Source organism: Stegodyphus dumicola, chromosome X1 (assembly GCF_044657685.1).
Source record: "Stegodyphus dumicola isolate Sdum_Otavi_A_Nest chromosome X1, ASM4465768v1".
In the NCBI taxonomy this organism is placed as follows: Eukaryota; Metazoa; Arthropoda; class Arachnida; order Araneae; family Eresidae; genus Stegodyphus; species Stegodyphus dumicola.
In genome coordinates this window covers 71,478,813-71,505,386 of record NC_140780.1, presented here as the reverse complement: position 1 = coordinate 71,505,386, position 26,574 = coordinate 71,478,813, and positions in this window count along the sequence as shown.

The following is a 26,574-nucleotide window of genomic DNA, read 5'->3' as shown; positions in this document are numbered from 1 at the left end:
AGCTTAAACTTTATTCTACATATTAACTTTTAAGTTTAAATCAAGTTAAGCTTTCTAATTTTCTTAACTATTATTTCATATATTTTATGTTTTTACCTTTTGAATTAGAATTGAATCTTTACTTTGTGTTTATACTACTTAGCAAAGGAACCAAAGTATCACTTTAGCACATAGGCAATAGCTAGAAGAATTTACTTTTTAAATTTTATTTACATAAATATATTTAATGTACATGTAAAATTTCTTTTTCATACATTCTTAATGTTAAATTTTCATTTTTGTCTTATGAGAATATGTTTTTGTACACTTGTTTTTACAAAGTTTGCATTGTTTTTAAATAATCAAAGGCAGAAGTGTCATAAAGCAATTTTTTCAGGTAAAAAAATAAAACTTGCTCTTATAAGAATTATATATTCCGATTTGAAGATTGCATTTCAAGTTTGATAGAATGACCAGTTTCTGTTTTTTTATGAGCAATTTGAATAATTTTACCAAACAGCTTTTTAAATCTTGATTTTTACTGGAGAAAAAGATGAAACTCTTTCGCATCTATTAATTATAAAAGTCAACTAATTTCTAGTCAGGACAATAATTACTTGGTTTGTTGATTGCACTTCGCTTTTAATTCCATTTTAAATATGTTAATGAGTAAATTCATTCCTTTTAATAGAATTCTATTTTTATTTTTCAAAGAAGAAAATGTATTCAATGTACCTATAAACTGATGAAAGGGAACAAAACAATGTCTCCCTTCGGACAACTATAAGAGGAACAAAAACTTGAGTTTGTTTTGTTGCTGCTGGTCACTTTCTTTCTGAGAATTCGTTAAGAAATGCTCTGTCCATGGGAACTTTCAAAGCCACCATTCTTTTTCTCAGAATGTTGTGGTGGTCGATACAATAGCTTAAGCCGTTACAATGCCCTGTTCTGTTAATCAATTAAACATTAACTTTTGCAAAATTCGAACATAGATAGATTTTTTTTTTTTAACAGATCAGTGCATATTTTGCTGATTGGAGATTTTTCTCTCTGGGAGCTATAGAAAAAGTTATTTTTTTAATCAAAATCCTCAATGTCTTGGAGTCAGTCTTCATCTTATTTTGAAAAATTCCATAAGTGGAAGAATGTATATTGGATCAGTTTTTAAGCTAATAAATCAGTTCATGTATGTATACATAGGGTATGAAGAAATATGCTCTGTGTAAGTAAACTGAAAGCATTTTCCCAAATAACTTCAAAATAAGAATCGCAAAAAAACGCTTCTTGAAGTGTTACATAGCAATAGGTAATAAAGAAGAAATATTAAGAATTATTTCCTTCAAGATTGAGCCAACTTGAATAAAATGTAAAATTATTTACTTCCAGGCATTCTTCCTTTCAAAATAAATCTGAGCATGTAACTTAAGTGAAGATTGAAATATCAAAAAATTCAGTACATAAATGAAATAAAATTTGTATATTCAGTAAGCATTAGGGATGTAATTTTTAAGCTTTCTCTTTTATGTAGGCAACAAAAAAAATCTATCCCTAACTAAAATATTTTGTGAAAATAATTAAATTTCAATGAAATGGTAAAATTTGGTTTAACTGCAGTAATTAAGTTTGTATGATTTTATTGCTATTTTATTTGCACATTTACTAAAAATTTGTATATTCAGTAAGCGTCAGGGATGCAATTTTTAAGATTTCTCTTTTATCTATCCCTAACTAAGGAACAAAATAAAATCTATCCCTAACTAAAGGAATATGTGAAAATGATAATAAAATTTCAATGAAATGGTAAAAATCGGTTTAACTGCAGTAATTAAGTTTATGATTTTATTGCTATTTCATTAGCACATTTACTACTATAATAATACATATTTTGACTCTCGTATATATTACACAGTTAGAGATGGACTATGAAATGCTTGGGATATGCAAATTCTTGATATATAAAATGCAATTGGCAAAAAGTTCTGTTAGTGGAGAAAGAAATTTCAGGTCTAATACTATAAAAACTGTCTTCTTATTTGTTATCAGCTTCTAATCAAAAGCCTACAATTAATTATGTAACGTTTAAAAAAAAACTTCACACATAAATTTGTATGTATTTGCTATGCTTTTGGCATATGAAATTAAAATATCTTCTTATTAAATGTCATCATGAAAATTAAAGGAGATGTTGCCAAATTTGCACCATTCATTCCAGTGGGAGCTTAAAGAAAATGGCCAATTTTTATTTAATATTATGATTCAAGTTAAGGATATAGCATATCAAAAACTTAAATTTTGTATGATAATTTTGCACTTTGTATCACCATTGTTCATTCATTTTTTCCCAGTTTAATGTCGTAAATTATAATTAATCCAATGCTAAAGTCTTTCATTAAATTTTGCTTGTTTTCACCTTTTTCAAAACTTAATTATTTTGTTTTTTATATGTTGAAGAATCTTCCATTTTTGCAGTCAAGTTCTGGCAAAGATTTTCAGTCAGTATATGGATAATTAATCAAAATAGATACAATATTAATTTCCTGTCACACTAAAAGATGTTTAGAAATTGTTACCTATAGCCTATTCAACTTGAGGACCAATTTAATGAAAAATCTGTTAGTAAAACAGGTGAAAACAATTTCTGATAGAACACCTGTGTTCAAGTGCACTTCCAAATTCCACTCTATGCAGTGACCTTGGTCCTTTTTGCTCACCACAAGAAATCTATGTTCCCCTCTAGTAGTAACAAAGGACTTCTAATGGGAACTGAACTGTGTAACTTCCCACAACTGGTGAGAAGAATCAGAGCCAACAATAAGGACTATTATAGTTACTGTTAGCCTTGGGTGAGGCCTATTCTCTGGAGGAATTCTTAGAACAGTATGATGTATGAACAGATGGATGATAACAGTGGGGAAGAGGGAATGTAAGAAAGGTGTGTAAATGTAAATCTGTTCACAATTTAGAAGTTATCAGCAGGGTTTCTGGAGGCCTGTCCCTGCTTTATATGTCACTTAAATTTTCTGAAATTAAAAATTTTCCAGTTAGTTGATAGTCCAGCTTTTACTGTATTTTAACATTTAAGTGTTATGGATATATAATATTGCTGTATTTAATAATTATTTCAGTAAATTATATTCATAAGTGTGTCACTGGCTGCTATCAACATAGGTATTTGTTGCACGGGCAAGTATCACAATGTCCAGTGGTCTTTTATCCGGGAACCTATTTTAACTTGTTCTGGAATTTTCAAGTATATTTTAGGAAATGACTGAAAAGAATTAAGCATAATTTCCTGCTTTTTATATGAAAACCAGATTTCTATTTTTCGGTAACTTATTGGGAATTTCTTCTTGTATGACTGGTTTCATAAAGGCTGATTACATACAAAATATACAGATGATTGATTAATTAGATATTAATGAAGTTTTTAATGTAACAGGATATTTAATCTTGATTGTGCTGTTATTAAGGATTTAAATTTTGTGTAACATTAAAATTGAAATTATAAATTTAAGTTTTATTGTCTTTATGTAACATTTTTTTTTTTTTTATGCTTTAAAACACTTTTTTGTTGAAATAATTTTTTTTTTTAGTTGCATGGTAGCTGAATGATCTCTTATATGGATGGATGCCATGCCAGTATAAGAAGAGATTAAGTCCCAATGGCAATTGTTTTTGTGATTGACTGTGCAATATATTTGTAAAGCTTTCAGAAAATAATTGCTTTTAGGACATATAAAAATATGTTCCCCATATAGAATTTAAAGAACATCTGGTAAGGTTACATTTGAATTCTTGTTAATTGTTAAAAAAGCAGATGGTATATTTCACAGAAGATGGATGATATGTTTCACTTGTTTTTATTCCAGATTTCTGTTATTTTCAAATATTGCAACTAAATATTCCTCAGATTTAAGAAATGTGGCCAGCACATCTCTAACCATTTTGAAACGTGGAATTGACAGAATAGTAACGAGCTTTAAGTGAACTATCAGTATCTAGTTGATCATTTATAAATGAAATCTAATTAATTTGTTAACTTTATGGCTCAGTCTTAATTATAAACACTAGTCATTTTTTAGTATTCATTCTTCCCATCAAATATATAAAAAAAAATAATAATAATGATACATGAAGTCATCCTGTGGTCATATATGGTTTCGGATTCACAAATCAATGACTTAATCATATATTTATTTAAATCTTTAGAATTCTCAATATAGTGTCAACTATGTCAGTCTATTTCTTTGTATAGTTGCTAAATTGTATCCTTAAAAATAACACATAACAGTAACATTTGGTGGAAGCATTTTTATTGGAAAAGTGAAATAAATATGAAATTATGGACTAAGGCTAATACATTTAATTGCTTCATAATGAATTTATTCTCATAGCATTTAGCACAATTCCAAAATACATTTAACGCTTATAAATATAATATGTTGTTCTCAATCACGTACCTATTTTAAATACCAAATTTCAGAAGTTTCTCTTGTCTTTTTACAAAAGCTTGTTCCAAGTGTTAAAAGTATCACTTCCAGTGTATTAATATTAAGAAAAATCTAGTTGTTCCCATTGATATAAAAGTCTTAAATGCCAAAATTGGAAAGTAAGAAGATGCAGATTTGATATAGTATGGAGAAAAACTGTAAAATTAAAAAAGATATGAATGGGTGCATTAAATACAAAGTGGTGGTTTTTGCTTATTATTAAAGCAAAAAGCATTACTTTGTATTTAATGCACCCATTCATATCTTTTTTTTTTACTTTATATCTTTTTTTATACTAAGTTCCAATACAGCTTGCAAAAGAATTTTTTTCCATTAAAAGAAAAAAAAGATAAGACCGGATTTTAACCATATTTAGGCATAAAACTCTTGAAGCAGTTCTAATTGAAAAGTTAAATATAATGGGAAAAGAAACTTTATTTAAAAAATTCCATAATTTAGAGCTTAATCTTACTAAGCATACTACCTATAAATATTTATATTCATTATTTGTAAAGAAATTATAAGTAATTTTATGATCATTATATGTACTATTCTTCTGTATCTAAAATTCAATTTTTTTTTAAATTTTATTTTTCTGTAGAAATCAGAATTCAGAAATCTAAATATATATGATTTATGGATTCTAATTTTCTCTATGATTATTTGTGATTTAAAATATTTGCATCAATAATGTTTTAGTAAATTTTGATATTTCTGCTTTAATAAAAGGAAAATTTCTAATAAAATATGCATATAATTTATAAGATTTTTATTTATTCAATTTTATATAGAGAGATATTTTAAGCTAATCTAATTAAATGGATTACAATTAATGATTTAATTAAAAATTAATAAATGGGTAATAAAAAATATGCTTTATATGCACATTTTCAAATTTGTAAAAATGTCATTCACACATTGACTGCTGACAAGTTTTGCTCTTGGTTGGAGTATAAGTAGTGTAAACAGGCCTTATGAGCTTCAAGCAAAGTACCACTTCTAGTTGTCCAATTTTGCCCAAAATCTAATCAACTCTTTATGTATGAATGTAGAAAGCTTAAATATGGAAAATGGGAATTTTTGGAAGTTTCAGCAAGCGTTATTGTTGATGAAAAAATTTTCACACACAAACAGACATCATTCTAAAAACAGCTGAAACATGTTGTTGAGTTCCCTAATTCGCGCTTTTTCGTGGAAAACATCCTTCAGAACAGCGAAAAAAAGGTTGTAAAGCCCTTTAGAAAGGCACGATCCAAATCACTTTTCTGCCCTCCTTTATTACTGTTCCCTAATGAGAAGAGTCATTATAGGGGCCCACCAGCGGCCGAGCGCTAACGCCGCTGAACACTGGTAGTTCGGTCCGAGGTTCGAATCCCGCGAACGGGCTGGCTGCATGGGCGTTTTCGTGGTTTTCCCCATGTGTAACGTGTATACAAGCTAGTTTCCCATAAAAAGTCCTCCATGAAGGCATCCCTCCCTTAAGGCAGATAGCCCTCGAGTGCTTTGCCGTAATCTAATAAACCAAACCATTATAGTGGTTATTTGTGCCGTCCCCATGAAAGTAGTAAAATTTACAGAATGAAAAACATTCTAAAATTTCGTAACATCAGTTTGACACCTGAAGAGATATGTAGCTAGCCACTGCTCAGGAAAATGAAATGTAAGTGAAATATAAACGCATAAGCATAGGGCCCGTACGCACTTGGGGCTATAGGGCGTATGCACCTGAGGTTACGCATGTGTTCCTCAGCGGACACATGCGTTAAGACGGCCTTGGCATAACTACACTGAAGTGCAAAATTAAGAAAATTTGCAAATTATGTCTATTTTTACAAAAAGTATTGAACCAAAGATACTAATTATGGCTCTAAAGAATTATGATGAAACATGTCGAATATAAAGCGTACGCATATCTGCGGAGGGTACCTAGGCCGCACGAAGGGTTTTCGGCGATTTGTGTACTTGTACTTCTTCACAACATTTGCTGTGTTTCTCGCAAGAGTGGGGGTAAATTTTATGACGTATCAGGTAAAATTAGTAGCCAAGAATGTATAGATGGTGGAATAAGGGGGGAATTATCGGTAGATTGGAGATAGGACAGTCAAAAACGCAGATGGCGGCAATGTAAAGTCCAGTGTCATTTGCAATTTCCGGAAGTAGTTTCAGTACAATGGATCTATATCGTTCCTATTTTATATGCACTTCCGAGAAGTACACAATGGATCTATATCAAGAAGACCTGGACAAGGTCCACAAACATTTAAAACGATGAAAGAATCATAATTTAGCACATTCAGGGTGGCGACACAGGACCGCTACAGCTGTTACGTGAGATGCGTGCTGTCAATGTAACTCGAGGTTTACGGTCTACAGTTGCCTCAAAGCTTCGTGAGATAGGGCTGTATGCCAGGAAAATCTCTGGTTGCGTTCTGCTCACTGCAGCACGGAAGAGAGCATGTTTAGCATAGTATAGATGACACGTGCCTTGAGCCAGATTTCAGCGGAGCAGCGTGCTTTTTCACAGGTGAGCCGCGATTCATCCTGGGGCACTGATTCTTAGCGTATCTTTATCTGGAGAGAGTATGCAACAAAATACCACCCCCTCTTCATCAGAAAAAAGATCATTATGGTTGTGGAAGTGTAATGGTTTGAACAGGCATTATGTTGAATAGCCACACACCCTGCATGTGTTTGACAAATGCTTCCAGACTATTACAAGGTACAGAGAGACCTTAGAGCTCTCTTTTCGACTTTCCAGGAGCGCAGTTGGTGGTGGGTTCCTGTTAATAAACGATAACGGTCGCCTATAAAGGGCTCAGCTAGTCCACCATTACTTGTAAAGTAAAGTCAGTATATTTGTCAACATAGACTGGCCAGCTAGATGTCCTCACCTTAATCCTATAAAACATGTCTTCGACGACGCTTTTGGTAGTCCAGTTTAATCTCGTCATTTCCCCCTCCAAGAACTAAAGCGAAGTTGAAAACTGCCTTGCTGTAGAAGTGGGATCGCCTGACACAGGGATTCCTTAACTGCCTCATGTCCAGTATGGCGTCACCTTGCGCGACCTGTCTGGCTGTGAGAGGGACACATAGCCCATATTACACTTATTTTTAGTTCGATATCACAACGTGGATTTTCGACATCCTTGCATCGTGAACTTTATTGACAATCGCGCATATATAATATGATTTTTGAATAGTACATCTCTTTCTCTGTTATAAATGTATATTCATAACAAATTTCGTTAAAATCTGCTCATTAGTTTTCAGAAGTTCATTGCTAGTTGCCTAAAATATGGATACTTTTGTGGAGGAACCCACCAGCGAAAGAGTGGTAAGATCGCTGAACACTGGTAGGTCAACCGGGGTTAAAATTCAGGCGAACATGAAAGGTTTCATGGCTTTCCTCATATAAAACGTGAATGTGTGCCTGCTTTCCTTAGGAAGTCTTCTACGATGGCATCTCTTCCCACACAGATAGTCCTCGAATTTCTTTAATTAATTAATTTAACTTTTAAGTTCGTCGAAGACTTCGAGAGAAAGCGGCTTATAAATCACGTTAGACACGAGGGAAAAGCAACAAGCTGCAATTTTGAGTTTTGACTTCCCAGCAGCTACACTGACTACCAATAAGTATTTGGACACCTGTGATAGAAAAGAAAAAATAATTTTATTCAAAATCAATAATTGGTAGAGCCTCCACGAGAGGTAATTACGGCGTGGACCCTCCACGGCATACTTTTCACAAGTCTTTGTATGACAGCTAGTGGTATATTCTTCCACTCGGCTTGGAGAAGACATAGAAGTTCCTTCGCCAATTTTGCACGGGTATTGCACCCCTGAATTCGGCGATGCAACCCTTACCAGAGGTTTTCGATAGGGTTCAGGTCTGGACTCTTGGCAGGCCAGTCCATTCGATGAACTCCATTGGCACCATACCAAGCCTTGGTTAACGTCGAAACATGACAACTGGCATTGTCGTCCTGAAAGTAACAGGGGTCCAACCCGTAAAACTGCCACAACGTAGGAAGCACATTATCATCCAAAATAGTGCAGTAGGCATCGGAGTTGAGCTTACCATGAATGGGGACCAAGGGTCCCAGCCCATACCAGGAGAAACACCCCCAGACCATAATTCCACCTCCGCCGAACTTGACTGTTGGCACAATGCATTCTGGCAGGAGACGTTCTCCAGGTAGACGCCAGACCCAGACCCTGCCATCCGAACGGTAAAGGGTGAACCTTGATTCGTCACTCCAAAGAACCCGTTTCCACTGATCTACGGTTCAATTTCGATGTGCTTTGCACCACATTAACCGAACAGCGCAGTTGGACTTTGTGATCAAAGGCTTATGGGCAGCATCACGACCATTAAAACCAAGCAAACGTGCTTCCTTACGGATGGTATTCATTGAAACAATACTCCCGGATGCCTGTAGAAACTCCTCGCGGATGAGGGACATTGGTTGGGTGTGGTTCTTCCGAATTTCTCTGGACAGCACTCGTCGGTCTCTATCTTCCAGTTTCGTTGGTCTGCCGACTCGGGGCACATTCCGACAATCATCGCACACCTTGCACTTCTTAATCACATAGGCCACTGTCTATGTACTTCAGATCATTAGATATGTCCCTTAAGGATCGGCCACATTTGTGATACCCGATAATTATACCTTTCTCGAAATCAGAGAGCTCCGAACTGTGAGGCATCTTGCACGCGACTAAAGCCGATGCTGTTTCCTACACGATATATACCTGCGGAGTCCGTGACGTACCTTAGGACCGCAGATATCGTCATTTGCATAGGTGTCCAAATACTTATTGGTAGTCAGTGTATAACCACTAGATTATGCATATGAATCAACATGAAAATATCAAGCTTATTTTTCCAGCGTAGAGTTGTCATCCCATTTGTGAAACGCACTGTTCGTTTCTCCTCTATTCAGATATTTTTTTCCTTATATCATTTTGGATATGCTTCCTATACAGAATAATAGTTCAATATGCATTTGTTTTATTTTCATTTAATAAATTTTACAAAAAGTTTGGGGGATGAAAAGAAATTACCCATCAATAATGTATGGCCTTTGTTTTTAAGTGCCACTCCTTTCTTTCACGACATTATAAGATACCAACAAAATGCTTCGTAACTTGCCCAGAAATATTATCAGTAAATTTGCCAGCATACTTAACGCCTATTTCACACTAAATTACTTTCCTGATCTCTGTTATCAAGCAAAGACCTTTCTTCTCCCCAAACCTGACGGATATCGACCTATCAGTCTGTTATCCAGCCTAGGAAAAATTTAGGAACAAATTATACTTACAAGAATCGAGCCATATTTTTCATCTTTTACCTAACGATCAATAAGGCTTTAGAAAAAATCTTAGCATGACTTGCCAACTCGTGAGAATTGTTGAATTCGTCGGATCTGCATTTCACAATAAGTGTTGCGCTCATTATGCTGGATGTGGCAAAAGCATTTGACCGCCTCTGCCATGAGAGGCTCATCTTCAAGCTTATCAAACTAGGACTTCCTAGAGAACTTATTCTTCTGATCTTCTCCTTTTTGCAAAACTGTACATTCTTCGTTGCACAAGGAAATGAAAAGTCAACTCCAAGACCTATAAGATCCAGTATCCCGCAAGGCAGTATCCTTGGTTCTGAGCTTTACCGCCGAATTTCGTGTTTTTTTTAGGGATGCATGCCGCTCCAAACTGCAAGAGTAACGATGATTTTCGCCAGCTAAACGCTTTTACTTACTGCTCAACAACGGCCTGTATCCCCTCAAAGCACACATATTCCATTACAAAATCTCTTTATTTCATCCCCTCTCTCTGCCTTTCATTTTTGGCTGATATTTTTTAATCACTTTGTATATGTGTATGTTTGTATAAGATAAAAATTCTATTTTTATTTCAGGCCCTTTAATTTTTAATATGGAAATTCTTCCTTTTTGAATTGCGTTATATACCAGGCTCTGTTTTATTTCAAATAAAATTTAAGAAGTAAACATTATTTGCCGATAGCTTTGAGGGAACGCTTTGATGATTAAAAATGTCTTATTGCAACATAATCTCTCTCCAAAAATTCAAAATATTTTAAAACGCGGCAAACTCTTCCAAGCCCGCATCTGTTAACATAATTAGTACCTAATTTACCTGCTGAAATCTACATGTGTGTGCAAATTAAATGCCCATCACTTGAAAGTGTACGTTGCTAAAAACGAAGGATCAAATATTTCGAATCATAAATTCGTCACAATCAAGAATAACGCCATAATAAAAAAAAACTGAATGATTTTTTTTTTTTTTTTAAAGTACAAATTTGGTAAATTACTTTAGAAGTTCCAAAAACCCTTGATTTGGAATATTATTTTTCGTCCTATCTAACGGTACAAAAATCGAAATTCTGCACTGTTTAAAACAAGGATATGAGAGAAAATACATTACCCAACATTGGAAAATGCAGCACCAAGCAAGACAGGCCTAAAAATTACGCAAATGTCAGGGTAGACGCACCTTACCGAATTATGCGAATGATGTGAAATGTGCAGCTCTCCAACGCACGTTGAAAAAGATATAAGGGAAGGAACCTGCAGAATGTTCAACTTTAGTGCCGATATTTCTGCTAGGGAAATCATCGTACAAAATCTGTTCTTATCTTAGAGGACGCGTCTAATACCAGAGAATGCCAGGCCGTCAACGGAGGCAGTTACAGCAGAATTTAAGAGGGGCATGGTGATCGGACTGAGAAAGGCAGGTTGGTCCATACGGCAAATCTCAGCTGACACACACCTTGATGCGTCCACAGTACCAGCTGTGGCAACGATGGTTGGAACAAGGAAATGTGCCAAGCTCGACGGGTGCCAATGCAGCCAGAGTGACGTCAGCACGTATGGACCGACGCATTCGACGACAGGAGGTGGTGCACTCGCAAGTCACTTCTACCTCCATTCTGCAGCATGTTCAAGACAACCTGCATGCTCCAATATCGACCAGAGCTATTTGCCGTCGATTGGTGGCTAGTGGCCTGTATTCGTGGCGTCCGCTAAGAAACTGCAATTGACCCCACATCATACACTCCAACGTCTGCAATGGTGCCGTGCTCGAGCGATGTGGACGACGGAATGGCACAAAGGTCGTGTTCTCAGGATGAGACAAGCTTCTGTTTCTCCAATGATAGTCTCCGCGTACGAGTGTGGCGTCGATGTGGAGACAGGTTCAATCCCGGCAGCAATTGAGGAACGCTCCACTGCGCGACATCATGGTTTAGGGGCCAACTGCTTACGATTCCAGGTCACCTCTAGTTTGTATTCAAGGCACTATGACGGCCCAATGATACGTGGATCATGTGCTGCGGCTGCTGACACTTCTGTACCTTCAGGGAGTGGCCAATGCCCTCTGTCAGCAGTACAACGCCCGACCACACACTGCTCGCATGAGCCAACGTATTCTGGAAGGTATCTTTTTGTTAGTCAAATTGCGCTTTGCGACGCTGCCAACGGGCTCACAGGCCACAGAACAACCCTCTTTTCGGCCTGTGTTATTGAAGTAAATCCACTTTTCATCACAAGTGACGATCCGGTCCAGAATTTTGTCCTTGCGTTGATATTCGAGCAGATTAGTGCAGCCCGAACACGTATATCCTTATCTTTTTTAGACAGTTCATGTGGCACCCAGCGATTGAACTTATACGTCAAGTTTATGCGACGTATAGCGCGGCTAATGGATATGGGACTAACGTCTAACTCCTTAGCAAGCTCTCGATGAGTTCTATACTGATTTTCTTCTACAAGTTCTCGCAAGCGGGCCTCATCAACGTCAGTAGGCCTGCCAGAGCGCTCTGCTTTTAAGTCCAGTTCTTGTTTTTGAACTTTCGGTTCCAAACCTTCACAGTGTCATATGTTACGACATTAGTACCTAAAGCTGTAGCACATGATTTGGTGACATTTTGTAGCTGATTTTTTGAAACAGAATTGGAAGTAAATGATGGTTCTAATCTGGTAGCGTGATAGTTCTATTTCAGACACCTTGTACTTAATAGTAACGATAATTTTTTACAAATTTCACAACACAGTGTATAAGCTAGTTCTCCCGCCTTATTAGCATGCATTCGCAGTTTAGTGGTCAGCATGCTGGGCGCGTATTCCATAGGTCCGTGGTTCGATTACCGGCGAAGGTGTTGCTCATTTTTAACTTCTCTTGCTCCCAAAACATACCTAATATCTCTACAGTGGCGCCCGAACTAAAAGAGTGGTTGATGATGATTCTCCACACCCAGGATTTGGCGATTGGGTCCCCTAAAACCCCAGACGCCCTTTAAAAGGGAGAGTATATAAAGAATTTCTCCTGCCTTCGTAGTGTAGTGGTCAGCACACTCGGCGAGTATTCTAGAGGTCTGTGGTTTGATTCCCGGCCAAGATGCTTGCTAATTTTTCCCTTGTTCTGCTTCCAAAAAATACCTAATATCTCTATGAGTGTTCTAAAACAAATCTCTTTTTTTCAAATGCCAAAAACCATTTGACAAAATATGATTAAACACGCCAGCGTATTATGTTTGCGAAGACGATATTTGCGGTGGCGGGAAAGTTTTGTTAAAACCCAATATATATGTATGTTATTATGATTCCCCTTAAAAAGTCGGGATCTGTCCATGGAATCAGCAATAATTCTTCTGCTTTACTCTACTATTTAGTTTTTATTTACACTGCTGTACCTTTATTTATAATCTGGTAGCTTATATTCAAATCTAAAAATGCTTTCTTAATTGCCAATTATTACCACAATAGCCCACTTTTGCATTCTAAATTTCATTTCGAATTTCCCAGGAGAAAATTTCCTTTATTTTGCTTTGTTATTCTCCCTCCTTTCAGCATGCCTTCGTGATGTAACGGTTAGCACACTCGTTTCGTATTCGAAAGGACGAGGGTATTTCTCATTTCCCATATCCTCTTGCTCGAAAATAACCTAATGACTCTACAGTGGCCCCGACCTAAAAGATGGTGGATGATGATTCTTCGATCAGGATTTGGCGATTGGGTTCCCTAAGGTATTTTCCCCCTCCTTTCTGCATGCTTTCGTGGTGTAATGGTAGTACACTCGGTGCGTATTCGAGAGGTCTAGGTTCGAGTCCCGGCGAAGGCATTGCTAATTTTTCACATCTCCCATATCAAAGAAATCCTGACAATCTACAACTGAATTGAATTATTTATATAAATATAAAAAAGAGGGATTGTCACTGATTAGAATGAAGACATAAAATTATTTCTGAAAACATTTTTTAGAAATTTGTTATTTAGCTTTAAATATAAGTAACCTAATCTGAAGAGAAGGTGAAAATGTAATAAATTGATAAAAGAACTAATTTTGTAGGGGGGGGGAATTCTCGTAGTAGAAATGAAAGAAGTAATATACGTTTTAATCTTACAGCAACAACAACAAAAAAAAAAACAAAAAAAAAACTGAGATATGTAAATTTAACGAGTTATCTTTTGACTTTCATTTTCTAATCAGTGAAAAATTAACATTAATAAAATTTAAGCTATCCAAATGAAAAAGCTTATAATTTAGCATTTAAATACCTAAATGATATACAAATAAAAATTTCATCACAACTTTCTAGCTTTAAAAACCAGTTATTTGAACAGTAAGACTGCTTTAAATCCTTTGAAGATAATTCTCTAATTACAGTCTAGTTCAATCATAATGAAATTTGAAGCTGAAATAAGGCTAATATTCCCAGTTACTGTTGCTGATGGTAAGAGAAGCTTCTATAATCTTAAAATAATAAAAAATTATGAAACATCTTCAATTATTCTCTGTATAGAATATGAATTAAGCTATCAAATTCCTTCTGGAAAAAATATTGATGATTTTGTTCTATAAAGGTAAGGAGAATTAAATTATATACAGTCAAAAGTCTTTAATCCGGACTCGTCGGGACTTCGGCGATTCCGGATTATCGATTTTTCCAGATTATAGATCATCAGTTTAAATCTGGTAAGATGGCATGCAGAAGTTATAAAATTAAAAATATGAAACCGTAATTTATGAAATAAAGAACAATTATGATCTAAAGGATATCAAAATTTACAAAAAAAAAAAAAAAAAAAAAAGCTTAATATTTATTTGTTTTCTTATTAAACATTTCTTTCAATGTAAGTTGTTTAAGTTGCTTTGTTTTATGTGATAATACTTTCTCTTTAATTCTATAAACAGACATAATTTCTTCTTCAGTTACAAAGTTCCGCTGGTCAAGTCCTATAATTGCTGTGTCGAGAATACCGACTAATTTGTCAATCGAAATTTTTTCGTTTTCAATAACCTCTGTGTCACTTTCTTCACTATCGGAAGCGAATTATAATGAGGAGGAATTTGATTTAAATCATATCAAAGACGGAGTACATCGAGATAAAATACTACATTTAGTAAAGAATTATAAGACAAATAAAATAAAAACATCTGTCCTGAAGATAAGGATAGTGCTGACAGATCAACTTCTAATTCATTGCGCGCCGTGTCGTTTCCCTTCCCCCGCAGAGCAGCGTGAAATTGATAAACATATTTCGGAATGATTAGATAATCAAAGGATATGCCTTTATCCATTTTTTGCAGCAATTCCACTTTTGGTTTAATGGACTTCGAAACATACTTTCGCTTTGTAGATCCTTTACATATTAGTAAATATATATCGGAAATTCTATTTGACATAATCGAAAGTTCAATCTTACTTTTATAAAATTGCTGTAACAGTCTGCAAAAAATAATAAGCCGGATCCAATTCGAAGATTAAGGAACAACGCAATCTGCAACATTACCTGAATTAGATAATTTCAGCTTAGCTTATACCGTCCGTTATACATTAAACGCGCTTGCGTAAACGTATTATGCGCATGCGCACACGCATATTCGCAGCCGTAAAGTCTTACGCGCATGCGTCGTAGAAAGTTTGTAGATTTGAGGTCCGGATTATAGATCATTCCGGATTATGGGTGTCCGAATTAACGACTTTTGACTGTATATAAAATTACATAATTAGTACAGCATTTTTTACATTGCTATCTGTTCTGTTTCTTTGATATTTGCTATTTTTTAAACATTTCTCAGTTTATAAATATAGATCATTAATTGTAACATAATTTTTCTGAATATATAAAGCTATGATTGAACATATTATAAGTGTTAGAATGTTGTGATTTGAAATATTTATCTTCAATGAATATGAAAGCGTATAAATATCATTAATTTCAATAAACATAGGGGTATGCCTCTGCTTAAGGCAAAAAAATATCTACGTAATGCTCTACTTAGTTAGAGTCAGCATTGCAATATATGTTTAAAAAATTCCTCAGTGTAACCTCAATATGTATTGATATTTATAATTATAAAAACACATAATTTCTAGACCTTTCACCAGAAAACGTTGAGGCATTATTTCCAATTCAATCAGTTCTTATGATTCAGAGAACGTAAAGAGATAATATAAAAATCAGCTCTGTGCTTCAAATCCCTAATGCATTATTTATGGAACTCCTAAATGTATTCTTTTCATGTGGTATCTATTGTCATGACTTTGAACACACATGTTTGGGACAAGAATATTTGCATCTGATAAATGTTTGTTAATATAAATATTCAGTTTAAATTGAATTTTCAGAATATATTTTCATATGTGAAATTTTCAGAAATTTTTATACATGGAACATACCTTCATCCACATTAAGAAACCTTATAATGTATTTTGCTTATATCATTTAATGACTATTATCTATAAATATGTCGCATTCCTGACTGCATAACTTTTCTTCTGTTTTATCTTCTCAGAAACAAAAAAAAATCGTTATATTTTAATGCTTTTCTGCATAAATTATTTTCTTTTATTTAGTCCCAGAAATAAAATAAACCAACTTACTTTAATGTTTTTTTCTGAAATAATTTAAAGTAGTCTTTTAGATATTTTCAGTAACAATTTGGATATAAAAGTTCAGCTGAACTTTGGGAAGTGGCCATTACATGTTTTGCTATGCTTTTGTACACTAAAGCCTACATTTAATAATTTTATTGCATCGAATCTACTGTCTCTCATTTTAGATTACAAGTGAATCATTTGTTATGGGATTCACGATTAGGCCTTTTCAACACTAGATTTTTTTCCCACTTGTTGTAATCTCAACTATTTCTAAATGTTAGGTTAGGTTATTTAACTATGGCAAAGCCTTGAGGGCTATCTGCCTAAGGGGAGGGATGCCTTTGTGGAAGACTTACTAAGGGAAACTGGCTCGTATACATGTTACACATGGGTAAAACCACGAAAACGGCCATGCAGCCAACCCATTTGCGGGATTCGAACCTTGGACCGAACTACCAGTGTTCAGTGACTTTACCGCTCGGCTGCTGGTGGGCCCCTATTTCTAAATAATGTCATGTGGTGTGACCGCACAGATTCTAGTGTCAGCTCTCATGAGGTTTCAGGTGGTTTTTAGATGTCTTTTATTTCCTTTCAGAGGCAGATGTAAATGCTCCAAGTCCTTATATGCATCATAAGAGAGTGATTTTTTATTACTGAAAAACAGCTAAAACAGAAGCAAAATGCATGGTCTTTTTCTTCACTATGATTAATTAATTATGATCTCCATTGTTCAAGTCCCTGATGCAATGATTTGGTGAATATTTTCTAAAATAAAATAATTATCCCCTTTCTCTAGCAGATCTTTCAGTTCTTTAGCATCACTTACAGAAGGATTCTATCTTATCACATCAATGTTGAAGTACATTACTCAATTTCTTTTATGAAGAGAAAAATGCTAAAGCAATGCAATTATTGCTCTCATTATTACTAATGTCAAAATTACTAGGATAACACGTCCTGATTTTGGTGGGACAGACCTGCTTTTTGGAGGACTATCACGTGCCCCACAGATTTTTAAAAATGTCCCGCTTTTTTAGAAAACATCTGCATTTCTTATTTTAAATGTACTGTTAAAATATATTACCTATTATTTATTAATTATTATAGTAAATATAAAGAAATAAAAAATACATAAATAAAAAAAACACATAAAATGTATGCAGAGTACACTAAAATAGGCGATGTAACGAGTTAGATTTACTCGGTGGTGTTCGATCATTGTCGTTACATCTCGTCAAGGAATATCTATTGTTAATGGAGGAACAGCTAGCATTAGCTCAAGGGCTATTTGCTTTCCACACTATAAACCACAATCAAAGTTTCAGATCAATTGATTGTACATCGTAAATGATCAAAACATTGTACGACAAAAAATTTGCAGAAGCAACCACAAAAACTGAAGCAATTATTTGTAATGTTTTTTCACTATATTCGTTTTCACAATTGCAGAAACAATTAGATTTTAAATGCACATTTATATCCATATATTATGATGCTTCCAACCACAAAAATTTAAAATTATTTTCCACAATTGTTAAACTTTTTGATCTAGAAACAGAAATTAAAATTAGAATATTAGATTTTATTTCACTGCCGGGTGAAACTTCAGAAATAATTTTTGATTCAATAAGTACTATTTAAAAAAATAATAATTTGAACTATAAAATCATTGCCTATTGTGAGGATAACACTAATGCAAATTTTGGTGGAAAAGCTAGAAGAAGCATCAATAACGTTTTTACGAACTTAACAAACATTTGAACCACAAAATTATTAGAGTAGCTTGTTGGAAAGATGGAATGGAAGACACTCAGATGTATCCCCAGGGGTGTTCTCTATCAAAATTTGGATGGCTGCAGCATTAGCGCAGTGGAATTATACCTGTATGACCAACAGTTTAATTCGCATATTCCACCACATGATGAAATGATGCTTGGTACTGAATTTGGAAAGAAATGAAGGACAGAAGATATGCTTCTAGTTCCATATAATATTAGTCTAACACTGACATACAGTGTGTTCATTTTAAAGCAGGTAAGAAACAAAATCATTATTTCAGTCTTGTATCTCTATTATTACAGTTGTTTTAAAGGGAGAATCAAGTAATAGAAAATAAAATAAAAAATAGAAATGCAAAACTCAAATAATGATTTTTTTAAATGATCTGTCTTATAATAAATGCACTGTGTTATGAATAACACAACATATTGCATTACACTTTACTCATATCTCATCACAAGCAACTTCAGTCCCGTCTTCCCTAGGATACTATGTTCAGCTGTTTCTTTGTAATATACATGTCAACAACCTTATATTTATGTTAGAAGATAGGGATGTAAATGTATTGATGTATGCTGAAAATTTGGTGACATGGTCTTCCATCCTCAAAAATGGTACACAGAAATAGTTAATTAAATGATGTCATGAAGACTTGAGTACTTGGTGCCAATTAAATAACATGCATAGAAACAGAAAAGCCTGCCTGTATAACTTTTGTATTGTGTCACAAGCCTTTTGACTTGGAGTTTTATATAATAATATCCATGTGCCTCAATACTAAACTTTTAACTAAATGGGAATTGTCCTAAATAGAAATTTGTCTTGGAATTAATGGATTGGAGGAATTATGATTGAAATAATTGTTTCTAAACTTTTAATTACATGGTAATTATCTTAAATAGGAATTGGTCTTGGAATTAATGGGTGGAGGAACTAACGTTAAGGATAAATAATATTTTCAATGTAATTAAACAACAGGAGTAAGGTGGGGATATGCGACTTCCACTTTATTTACAACTTACAAACCTACTTACTGTTATGAAATATTCCAGCACTCAATTAATAACTGCCTTTGAGGATTTGAAGAACAAATTGGAACAAATGCAAAATCAGATTCTTTGCCTTGACTGGCATTGAAAAAAACAACCCTAAGAGTTACTTTTATACTGAACTGGACAACTGTGCATGTCTCATGAGATACAAATTTCAAACTCAAGTTTCAACAACATTCTTAGACTTTCATAGATGTCTCAGATAAACTTTGAGCCACGAAGCTTAAAATTCAGCAGGGTTTTGTTTAATTTACATTGAGGGAAAAACAAGGATTTTGATGATTTACTAGACTGGTGCCCTTGTGAAGATACAATAGTTGTGTTTTGATTAGAGTGGAATATCATTGCTGGGCTGTCCACATGAGTAAGACTGGAATTTTTAATAGTCTTGATTATCTCTGCCATTCTGGCTTTATGGATAGTGATCACTTCCTTCTTTGTCCTGCTCTAACAAAGAATTCTCTACTTAAACATAATTGGGAAGCTCGAAATAACATGAGACTTTTTTCACACTATTTTAAACTTTAGTAATTTAAATTTAGCATTTTAAACTTTAGTAATTTAAATTCTGGCTTGGCTATTGAATTCTAATTTTATGCTTATATGCTACATTTTAATATTGTTTTATCACCTAAGGACAAATTTTCAAAGGTTTTTCTTTTTAAGTATATAGTTTACGAAATTTAACTCATAATATCCTAAAATATGATTTCAACTAACAAGGAATAAATAACATTTTTATGACTTGAGTATCAAGTATAATAACTGAAATTCAAATATTTCTTATTTGTAACATATTTTACTTGTATTCACTATCAAACATGCCAAACTTGAATAACACTGAATCTTGAAGGATCTTAATATCCAGTACTGTAAGCCTAAATACAGATGATACTGTAAGCAGCTTCTGTTTTATTACTTGATAAATACAAAGTTCTAAGATTAAAAACGAGGAAAAAAAAAAAAAAAGATTAAAAACCTAGGAATTGAAATACCACAACATATAAGGTAGAGTTAAATAAGCACGTAACTAAAAAAATAAGAAAACTGTAGCATGTTTTTCTTTAGTACTACTACTTTAATACATTTTATTACCTGTTACAACAAGTTTGATTGTTATGGCATTTGGATTTACAAAGTAGATCAGCTGATTTGCACAAACACATGTTCGTAGTACACTTTTTTTAACAGCTGCATTTTCTAAGTCCTTGTCCTCCAACTAAAGAAATTTTTTTTTTTTTTTTTTACTATTTCACATACATTTACTTCTTCTATACCAACTTCTTCAATGTTCAAAAAATTTTTCTTTACAAAAAATAAACTGCTTTCCTATTTAAAACGATTTTAATTTACTGAACTTACTATCAAAAACATAAAAACTCATCATCTTAAATATCTCTAATAACGACTATTATTGATTTTGAATCCATTTTTGATCTATCAATATCAGGTACTTTTATTTTAACATTTTTCCAAAAGTATTTGTCCAAATGTAGGTTTCGGAAAGTTTTTAGTAGACACAGTCTTCATCTTCTTTGCCTGCTTCTGAAGTCCTTCCTTAACTGTCTCTCGAAACACTTTCACATTTTGAGTTTTCTTGATAATTGCACCCGTTGTGTCAGAGCATATATCTGGTTCTTTCATTTCAATTCAAACTTTAGTATCTGCTTCCATTGTTATGTCTGATTATTTTTCATATGCATTATTATTATCTTGCAATTCTAAATCAACTGTTGATTCAAGATTAGTTTTCCCATTTTCTGTATTAACCACACATCCATTAGTAATACATACTTATAACTTTTTTCTAAATCCTGTTCAGTGGTCATGTTACTAATCAAATTATGTGGCAAAACTGAGTTAGCAAGTCCTAGCTTCATAAGACAACTTTGCAGGACATCACAGGATAGCTTCATTAAGATGAACATTTGAATCCCTCCTGATATGCTTTGTTTTTTTATTTTTGAACAAATTTTAATCCTTCTGACCAATTTCCTATCTTATTTGTTTCCAACATGTTCTCAACATCTTGGTTCGACGACAGAACTTTGTGACTGACTGTGTCTCGGTTTTCAGTGAGCTATTTTTATATCACTCCACATTTCACATAAACTGTTTATGATTTGATTTGGTTGCAAAATTCCCTCCTATTATCAGAATGAAGAATGCTCAGGGCTTCAAAAGCTATGAAAATATCCAGAAAGTGATATGCTACTTCAACAATTCTTTTATTGTGTAAACTTCGGAGTAGGACAAATTGTGTAAGATGATCTTGATGCACTCAAATGAATTTCATATCATGATCAGTATTGGACTGCATATCTATTAGGTTGACTTGGCATCGAGAATTCATTTCACTATGCACAACTGATTTAATTACAATCCCATCTTTCACAGTTTTTTGTTTTTTCTGACATGGTTCGCATAGTCTTAAATATGTGAAAATAGGTTCTACTGTTACATTCTTGTACTTACGATTCAGTTCTTTAATCATGCAAGTTCTTTCACCAAGGCCAATTGCAATATGAATGCTGTGTTGAAGACTTCATCAGTTGTAACATAATATAGGATTTTTGCAAATAGTGATATTATAAGTTTTCCTTTCCTCCAATTAGAATACGACAGCGTTTCAACCTTCTGTAATGAACTGTTTGTTTCTCCATCACATATTTCTCACTTGTTAAATAAAAGCAGTTATCAGGCTTATTTTTTACAAATTCAGACAAAATGTCATAATCTTTTTCCACATAACATCACTTATTTCCCATCAGCAAAATAAAAAAAGCAAAGTATGTAAAAATGGAAACAAACTTCAGGGAAAGTGCAGAATCACCCCTGCTTAGCGCATTTCTCAAAATCGCCAACTTGAAAATAACAAGTCTAAGAATTGCACAAACTCAGTGTCCATGTACACAACGACCTATTTTTGCTTAAAATAACATCAGAGAATTACACAAACTTGGCACTACGCACTCCCTTGACTTTGTCCATGTGAACATCGATAAGTGAGCTATTCTGCACTTGCGCCCAAACTTCTTCTTTTTTAGATCGTAGCTGCTTACACTTGTTTAAATTATGTCCAAGTTAGACTGCGAATGGTGCAAATAAGGAGAGGCAGGAACAGAAAAATGTCATGACGGAATTTGTGTGCGGAGGCTTATTCAAGGTTGATTTAAATCCCTTGTTTCAGGATTTTACCAGAAGGCATTGGTAACTCCTCGGTTTTACCTCAAAGGCTGAAGTGGAATCATATTAAAGCATACTTCGAGCTTTTAACAAGCTACTTTGGTAAAAGCTAGGTTTTACTGGTAAAACCTAGGATTTACCAGACTTTAGGATCTTACAGTAACATATCTCCATTCATACTGCATATAATATTTTACTTGTAAAATGTATACGATTCTCTTATATTCTTATATATATTGATTCAAATAATAAATAAAACTTAAATGCAATAATGAAAAACAAGTGCAAATGATTTTTTAAAAAGTATGTAGCTTTTTCATAATATTTATTAAATTATAAAATGAACAAATATCATTATTTCACAATTCACAAAATTACACATATATACAATAGTTAATATATATTATTAGTAATCTTCCTTTTACTTACTGTTTATTCCTCCTAACATACTTTTTTTTTTTTTTTCTTTATTACAGATACTTTAATAATCCCATTAAAATATTCTCGTGCTTTCACGAAAAGCAGTATTCAGCAGAATTACTAGATTTTATTTTAAATTAGATTTTATTTTAAATGATATTATGATCATCAGTTATGTTATGATCATGTTATCAAAAACAGCAGTAATATTAAAGAATATGAAGATTTGAAAATTATTAGAACACTGCTCGTATTTTGTTATACTTCTAACTCGGAAAAAAAAATCTTCCGGATTCTACAATTCTGAAGTTTTAGTTACATGCTCCATTACATAACGCATTTGTAATCTATGTTAGTTTTATTTGGTTATTAATGCAGTTATATGTAATCATGTCGAAACATTTATCAATACGTAATGGATGTAGTTACCAAATAATTTTTTGCCATCGGTGTTTGTTTACATCATGATATTAAGGATTTTCTATAAACTAAACTTCTCGAAATTCACGTAAAAAAGTGGAAAACAGCCAATTATAGTAACCCAGACAAATAGTTTGTGACGTTTTGTTGCCACCAGTCACGTGAGACCCGCTAACTTCCGTAAACCGTCAGCGTTTGTAGTCGCATAATTGTAACGGACTATCCTTTGATGTTTAAGTTCCATGTAGCCAAGCTGATCATATTATCTAAAATAGCTGTGGATGTTGCGTGTGTATAGGACTGAAATGTTCATCATTACATGAATCCTGTGGACTGAGTTTAACTATCATGACATCACCTGCAATATTAATTTTTACTTGACTTACCTTTATTACTTTTATATATTTCTTATTAGTAAAATAAAGCTTTTAATAATGCAATATCCGTGCTCTCCCCATATTATGAAAATAAATTCTACATTCATTTGTTTATATAAAATGACCCATTACATTACTCAACACTTAGTGATTGTGTATATTCTACACATTTAGTTTAGATTGCTTTCGTTTGCCATTAAAAAAAGATATACATGTTTCGCTGAGGATTAAAAATATTCATCACAAAGCACCAAAAATCTAAGAGTAATAAAATAAATAAAAACAAGGGAGGAAAAATATCAGAGTAATAATAATAAAAAAATACTCTAATGATAGAACCTCTACCTCACTATATCCCAAAAATAAAAATGGTACCTCAATGCAGGGAGAGCCCGTTTAAGAGACATTACATTGTTCAACACCCACCCACAAATCTCACTCGCATTCGGAAACAAAATACCAAAAATAAAAATCATTGCATAGGAATGAAGGTAACCATACTTAACTTTCCATATATTTCCCCATAACAGGCATACAGCTACATCTAGCGGCTAAAAAGTCAAATGTGGTACACCCGGTCGATACAGTAAATTAAATGGCGATTCAAATATAACATAAACGGATTTGAGGTAATGTTCGCTGCTGATGCACATATGATCACACGCCTGTACTGAACGGGGTAAAGGGTATTATAAACTCATTTTAAAACAAAATTAATTTTGTGAAAATATTACACAAATTGAAGGAATATACATTTTTACTATAATGTAATCTACGATTTGTCACTTTGAAAATGTGGAGAACTAAAGCGCGAAATAAAAGAAAACTGAAACAAACATTTGGAAAATCTCATCGAGCTTAAATTAGTTTCTCAATTAGATGTTTTGAGTGTGTTTAAAATTAAGCCACATAACTTCCTAATAAGCCAAATAACTTCCTAAATAAATTTTTATTTACATTTCTTTTTTTGTTCAACATTTAACTTTCATTGGTTTTAAGAGAAACAGCACTTGATAGAGAGACTCTAAATTCGGAAAAAACTGAAAAAAAATTGGTTTCTACACACGCAGTGCAATTACACTGACCTGTTGGGAAGACAAGACACCGTTGGACAACGAAAATATTAGGCCAGACAGAGAGGAAAATTCATAGCCTCCTCCTCGTAATGCAAAAGGAGGCCACTTAGAAAAAATTACACTACAGCAGTAATTTTGAAACCACTAAGAAGCAACAGAACTCTAACAAATTTCAGGCTTCTGATAATTATAGTGTGATTAACAGTTCAACCTCACTTCGAATATTACAATACAATATAAAGAAAGAACCAATTCAGACACTTCAATATGGAATTCAAAACCTAAGAAATTAATGCATAGACGCTACACTAAATATTAAAACATAATGTGAAGCGTTCACGTAAAATAAATAAGTAGTAAAACTCCAATATAAAGCAACATGTGTAAAGGGACCTACAAATTATAACATTCAAGCTTTTCTAGTGAAAATAAAGTTAATATAAAACAAGATTTACCAGCCACAGATGTCTTTTTGCTCTGCACTATTTCTCCGTTCTTTTTCTTTCATGATATGTTCTGCAATCCAAGAGTGCACAAAAATGATGACAAATTACACTAGAAGAGGCCAAGGGGGGGGAAGGAATCATTAGATTTTAACTACTTTGAAATTAAAGAATATCTATACACAAAGAGAAATATCTAATATTGTTTCTTAATATATAAAACTTCGAAAGTAGCCTTCATTGTTTTAAATTCCAGCAATGTGCTACATTGTTACAGAAATCATGATTGCAGTCGATAGAAAAGCAAATGATTTTCCTTATACGACAGGTGTACAGTAAGCGAAAGAGGTTTTTAATGTATGGGTACAACATGAACAATGAAAGAAAAAAAAAATTATACAGTTATTACAGATACACAGAATAAAAGGGAAAATTATCTTTGAGAAAAGTAAATAATTTTAGCGCAGGTACAAAAATGGCACCGAAAGTGAATAAGCAGGTAATTTTAAATGACAAATAAACAAAATAAACTTTAATGTTAGCTTTCAAGCAGGTGTTATATATAAAACTATCTTAATTCACACACAGAATTAGTGACATAACAGATCAAAAAAGAGTAAGAATCAAACTCGCAATATATTGACATTAAAAGAGCTATACAAATATACTTTTTTTTTTTTTTTTTTTTTTTGAAAGGGCTCAAAAACACCATTCTAAAAACAGATTTCGAAAAACATCTTTGAAAGAAAAGTCATAAACCATAAAATAAATATTTCATTCAGAATTTTAACGCAAAAACCGTTTCTAATTTTAAGTTCTTTACTTAGGTACACTCATCCATGAGAGAGGACAGCTTAGTCCAATGTACAAGAAATTATCCTGTAATATTACCACATCACTTTAATGCAATTATAGCAATATTTCACTCAGGAAAAGAACATATTGTCTAGCTGCCCGGGTTCGAGCCCAGCTTTAATACAGCAAGCCAAAACACATCAAATGCCATTGAATGATATACCATTTTGAAATGTTGCAAAAAATTTAAATAAAATTTCGTGAATGAGCTATTGCAATTACCTATATACTAAAATTTTGACCAAAAATTCAACAAAACTAAGATACTCTTTTTTTCTTTCGAAGGAATCAAAGTCATATACTAATGTAGGGATACTCAACTTATTGTACTATAAAACCTAAACATAGGAATGAGATTTTGTCAGCTATGTGAGATGTCCAATACCGAGAAATTCCATAAATTGTAGATTAGAACGTACCTCTCAAAACACACGAAAGGTAAAACACAATTCAAATACTTTACTTTTAGTCTTGAAGCAGATGTTCTATATTAAACTGTCTTAGCTCACATACAGAATTAGTAATATAATAGCTCAAAATGTTGTAAGAACCAAACACACATTATATAAACATTAAAAAAAAAATCTAC